General features: G+C 39.8%; 1 protein-coding gene across 1 annotated transcript in view; it reads right to left on the bottom strand.

Moving 5' to 3' along the window:
- The window catches only part of LOC111870892 (protein THEM6), a 62211-nt gene extending 56481 nt beyond the window's left edge, over positions 1–5730 (bottom strand). Inside the window, exon 1 of the mRNA XM_023863514.2 lies at positions 5377–5730. The gene's annotated coding sequence lies outside the window, so the exon portion shown is untranslated. The remainder of the gene's footprint in view (positions 1–5376) is intronic.
- Positions 5731–6258: the final 528 nt, after the last annotated feature.

The raw sequence follows: 6258 nt of genomic DNA, 5'->3' as shown, positions 1-6258 counted from the left end.
ATGCTCACCACGACAAGTTCTCTTTCCTTTTCTATATGTAAACCACAAAATGTACTTATTATCCACACTTAATGGATAGATTGTATAATTATTGGAGTAAAAAAAAGGTTGGCATGCTAATGTCGTGAACAACATGGCGGTAACCTTTAGAACTACTTGGGTCATGAGTGTCTGCTTCTAAAACATTGTACACAATTTTTGAACATTTTTACTTTGATTCTAAGCAAATTCTGCGGTTGAAAAAATCGCTAAATAACCCAAGTTCTTTACTTAACGACACCTTTCACAACTTCACAAGCTATTTTTCATCAAAAAGAACCATTCAGTCAACCAATTCATCCATCATTCAATATGAGTAATAGAGTGACTTTGGGTAGGATTAATTCAATCAATCACTTGATCAGTCACTCAATTGTCGTAACAGAAGTTTCAACAGTTACCCACTACGCTAGGTAGGGCTCAATCAGACAACCAATCGATCAATCGATCAATATATGTAGCAGATTCTGGAAGCCCTGTAAGGCTGTCAGTCCTCGGGAACACAATGGCCGCTCAAAGCGTTTTGCCAAGTCGCTTGAAGATGTGAGCGATGATCGACAAGCAATTGGTCACGTGTGCAACATTGAGACACATGAATAATGTCACAATAAGCATTTCAACACTTCATTGGCCTAGATTCGAAACAAATGAAAGCAGACAGCAGGACGTCGCTTCTCGTTACTCTGTTGTGCCTTGTCGCAAATTTTCGCAGTGCATTTTCTTTGGAATTGTAAGGTAAAAAAAGTTGGCCCTGTGCGCTATTAATTAAGCATCCTGCCTTGAAAGCATATGGGGAACTGGAGGTACAGCTTGACCTCGGCACTAGATGGATGTGATCAGCTTCACGCCCCAGCCAACTTTTTCCCGGGGCAAAGAACCCTCGGTGTCCATTTCCTTTACAACTGCAACTAGTATTATGTGAGTAGTTCTTAAACTGTGGTTCCCGAACCACTTTGGAGTACGTTAAATACTTCACTGCGTGATGATTTCTATATTGTATTGAATTCGAGGTCCCCCTGATGGTAACTATGAAGAGTATCATATTTTGGGATGTGACGCAGTAAAGCCTGGTAGAAGTTTATTAATGTTTCGCAGAAATATACTGCCTCTATTTTCAGAGTCTAAGAATAAGTCAAGGAAGGCCACTCTGCTTTCTGGTAGGTTATTGCCTGACTTTGTTTTTAACCCTGAAGATGACAGTAGTATGTTGCTCTCATACGTAAGTAAACTTCTATAACGCTACATGGAGTCATATCCTAAAGGATATAATTCTTGAGAGATATGTTTTATTTATATTTGATTTAATTCAAATTTACGAAAGTATGATATGTGTAGTGTAGCTCTGTTTATATTAGGCTATACAATAACAAACTGCAGAGGCGAACTGCGGTTTGGAGTGTCAGTAAAAAACCTCAAAACTATTTATACGTAATGTTTGCGACAATTACAAATTTATTATAATAATACTATGTTGGACACTGTTCGTTAAGTGTGCCATATATAATTATTCATGCTCCTACCATAAACAAGCGAGAATGTACGGCATAATATTAGTATTGTAACCCTGAAATAGGCCACGGCAGTCAATGTTACCAACTTAGAATAAAATTCGACACTACGTAACATCTGCAGCTGGAAAAAAAAGTAAATTCTTGTTATCTTACTCAAAAGATATCACGTTCAAAAACATGGGCTCTGTCAGGCTGATTTTAGTTATTTTGTATTTCAGAAAGTCAGTTTAGAAAGCGTTTCCCGCCAATTTCGTAACATATTCATAACTCCTCAGCAATAAAAGTTGTAGGGTACCTCTGTGATATGCTGACAGAAGCTTTACTTAAATAAGAATCAGAATGGAAAGCGTTAGAATCTAATCAATAAAAATTAACGCGACTGCGCAAAGAAATCATCACCGCAGTTTCAAAAACCATTTTGTTCCGTGCGGGTAATTATACTGAAAAGTCTAAACTTTAAGACACACACGACATTTTGTGACCATCATAACACAATTCGTACAAACGCAAGATGTATAAATAAATTGATATTCTCTCTCTAAATCAGCCTAATTCTTAGGAATTTCACGCAAATAAAATTGTATATATTATTCATCTATGGCTCCACAACTTTTGTTTGACCTTGGCCGTTTTTTCTGTTTCTTAATCCTATACACAGTCGGTAGGACAACTTGAACGGGGGATCAGCCCGTCGCAAGATCGCTACCCACACACATAATAAAAACACACACAGACATCCATGCCTAGAAAGGGATTCGAACACTCGATCCCAGTGTACGAAAGGGCGAAGACGGTTCATGCCTTAGATCACGCGGCCACTGGGATCGGCTTACATTACTCATAACCACTTGAATACAGAACTACGTTATGTCAAAACAAACACAAAGAATTAGTATACATCACGCACATAATGCAGCGCGTAAACACGTTAACATGGTTACTACGTATGTGTTCAATGTCATCAGGGTTTGCTAGGTATCTTACGGAAAAAGGATTCGGTAAAGAAACCGATTTGGACTCAAATCCACATCTAAGGAAAAACTATGAATTTTCTTTGATCTGTCATTTCAAACTATAGTTCTGCCTATTTTCTTTATTTCGAAAAAATAAAAGTAGGCTTTTGTGATCACCATGCTGACTGTGTGTGTCTTTCGAACGCCTGGATAAATTTTTATGAAACTTGGTGCATATATATTTAGGCCCATCTCAGTGGCGTACTTCATAAATCCTTCCCAACAGTGTGTGTCTGAAACTGTAGCCTTCCTATCGTTGCTAGGCAACGGCGCGGTAAAAATCGTTACGGCGGTAAAGATTACAGAAGCAACAACAGAAGAACTGTTGTACGCGTCATTTTCTATGCGACCCATTCGTATCAAAGGAGAGTCTGTGCGTCTGTCTGTGTGTCCCTTTATTTCAGCTAGGCAACGGCTAGGTAAACACGTTCCCGCTGCAAGGAGGAATTCTTGGAGACGTCGTTTTCTATGCGACCCGTTTAATACCGAGAAAAGAGATAAGTTCTTCCAAGAACTTCTGGTTCATTCTTGATATTTTTTCTATGACACGTTCTTTGGGAGAAATAAGGTCGTACGGACAGATAGACAGACAGACAGACAGACAGACGGACATTCGGCTATTAATGGGTTAATCTGAATTGCATATGTATAACACAATATTAGTAAATGAGCTATATATAACGTGTAGGGAACTCTGTTTGCTACATGCCTCGTTCTGATTTCTTACTTGGTTTATTCTTCGACCCTGAAAATGGAGACATTTTCTTCAGAAACGTGAGTTCATTTCAACGAACTACACGTCTTTATATCCACAGAAGATTGAACTGTTCTGTGAATAAATGAATTTAACGGTGATGTATCTTCGAACATACTTGTAATTTCATGATTTACTGTTCCTTATCTAAAATTTCAATTTGGGAGAAATTTGATGGGAAATGTCAGCTAGTTATGAGGCTTTGTTAGTTCAAATATAATATTACAGGCGAAAATTCGAAATCCTACACAGATACAACGGAGCTACATAACAAACAACACAGGTTCCACACTGTCAAAGCTCGATATTCTAGTACCGCAAATTTTGTCCAACAAACATTTTCATTAAAGCGACAAAAAACAATTTAGAGTGAAGTTGTCAGAAATTTTAACTGATAGTGGTTAGAGTCGCAATGATGCATGTATATTGGCTCGTTACTTGGCCCCCTTAAAGCACTGTGGTAACTATATGCACCACCTAATTTAACATACGAAAACTCTGCATTTTGTCATAGCGTACTTGTGTACAGTCTATGATTCTCAGAATAAACACAGATTATTTCCCCGAACAATATTAACCGTTTGGTCTTCATAACGGAGATTGTTTTCTGTGAGGTAGGAACTAAATTTTTAAACATTACTGTCACTGAGGGGTCCTGGATTCACTCCCAGGTGACTTCATGTAGACGACGTGATACTGGAGCAAGTATTTCTAAGAATTCAGGTCAGGTCAGGTCAGGTCATGTTACAACTGACGGTCAGTCAGTCTGTCGGTCTTGGTGTCGAGCCCCAGCTGGGGCTCATGACCAGATATTTCTTTTCAATGAAAGTTACTGTCCTGTCTATGTGTAGCGCCCTCTCTGACGAGAGGTCGGGTCTGTCATCTGTCAGTCAGTCTGTATTAAGTCTATTGTCTGTATTTACATCCATTTACAAATACACACTTAATCCTTACTTCTATGTACAATATATACACAGCCTCTGTCAGTCCAGGCTAGGTACAGCGGATTATGCCCTTTCATATATATACATATATATCCTAGTAGTATTTGCTACCACGGCAGTCTAGTCACTTGAACGGTCGTATGCCTGACCGCCGCCAAGTTTAAGCCTCTTATACTTTCTGTGTCGGGCTTCGCCTTGTCCGATGTTGCGAACATTCTCATTATCATGATTTTGTATGACTTCTGCTTGTTGCCTGCATAATTTTGTTATGTAATCATATACGTACGGGATTTTGAATGCCATGTGCAAATCGCGGACTCTAAGAATTCCATGTTTTCCCTTGTTAATAACTATTCTGCCATTGCTCCATGCGCACCTATCACCGCTCCCTGACGTGTATGATAACCCTGATCAGGCAGCATATTATCATATATTTAAGTTGGGGGCTTCATACCTGCCCAGGCACTTGGTTAGTTACAGAGAAGGAAAGTTGCTTTGTATTTTAATTATATGAACTTCTGGCTTCCAATAACTGCTACAAATGCTAAACTGGGGCGTATCGTTATGCCTTCTCGAACAAATATTTTTATATCATGATATGCTATGATTTCAACTGGCTTATAAGGATTATTTGAGGATTACGTCCTTGAAAATACAGCGATAATAAAGCTAGTATTTTCATATGTGGTCTGAGTTAAGGTCCAGACGTTAGCAAATAATATTAATGTTATCGCCGTTTATTCAAGACAGAACTTCAGAACGTAATTCAAAATTACAACGCAGAATATGTGCAGAAATAGGTTTTAGTTTTCTACCTCGACGACCCCTGTTCGATCTCATGCCACGGCAAGTGCAATTTATGGATATATTGGCACTGGGACGATTACTTTTCAGAATATTTCCGTTTCCTCTGCCAATTCTATGCCAAAAATTGCTCCACATTCATTTATTACGCTAACATCGATGCTCTACATGCTTGATACTGAAAACTTTGTTAAATAGTTGAATTTTAAGAAATATGTGTTCAGTATTTAATAAAAACCACTAAAAACTCATCCACAATATTCGACAAATGGGCTCGGTAAGAGTTATAGTAAGATAAAATGTAAACTTACCAGACAAATTGATGTCAGTTGTCAACAAATTCCGTTTACTGCTGATAAATATAAAACGAGCAAGAATATGGATTATTCCACTGGGAATTATCGTCAGTAAATACGGCAGATAATTTTAATATAACTCTCTGAAAATCGACAATTAAAATGCGGTCGACTTGTTCGAAAGGATTAGTGGACTGTTTACGGTCGGCCCAGAGCAGTCGGACGTGCTGAGCTGCCGAAGCGTAGACGTCTCCGCTGTCCTCACGACCACACTCAAGTCCACCTTGTGACTGCGAAGGACCTTCTCGTGTACTGTATAATGATCCCACAGCATGCTCCTTGAAGCCGGGAGAAAGACTGGCAAGCAAAATCGATCTTTACGCGCCACGCGCAGTACAAGGTATATTACGTTGCAGAATCATATGTTACTAAGGGTGACCGAGGAGGAGGAGGACAACCTTTCAACAACTGGATTCTGCGCGAAACGTAAAGAACTATATATATTAAAGAGAAAGAAGGGAGAGAGATAAAGGTATCTAACCAGCCACAGAGGGAGACGGCAAATGGAGCCCGGTGGGTGGATGGGTAATCCTACTTTGGGGCGCGGAACAGTGTAACATTTTCGGCACGGGTGGATGATGTATACGTAGATGCATGGATAAGCGGCCTCCGTAGTCTAGGGGTAACGTTCCCACCTCGTGACTCAAGGTACGCCGGTTCATACCCGGCGGAGGTCGTGGAATTTTTAAGGGCGGAAAAATTCAGGGAACAAGTCCTCCGGGAGGGACTTTAAGCCGTGGGTCCCGTGTCCTAGCTTTACGGCACGTAAAAGAACCTCATGTCCCAAGGGGACAAATTCAGGACATTTCCCGCCCAACAGTAGTCTCTAACGCCTCT

Source organism: Cryptotermes secundus, unplaced genomic scaffold, assembly GCF_002891405.2.
Source record: "Cryptotermes secundus unplaced genomic scaffold, Csec_1.0 scaffold709, whole genome shotgun sequence".
In the NCBI taxonomy this organism is placed as follows: domain Eukaryota; kingdom Metazoa; phylum Arthropoda; class Insecta; order Blattodea; family Kalotermitidae; genus Cryptotermes; species Cryptotermes secundus.
Note: the sequence above shows the minus strand (reverse complement) of the source record. Positions and strands in the feature narration are given on the sequence as shown.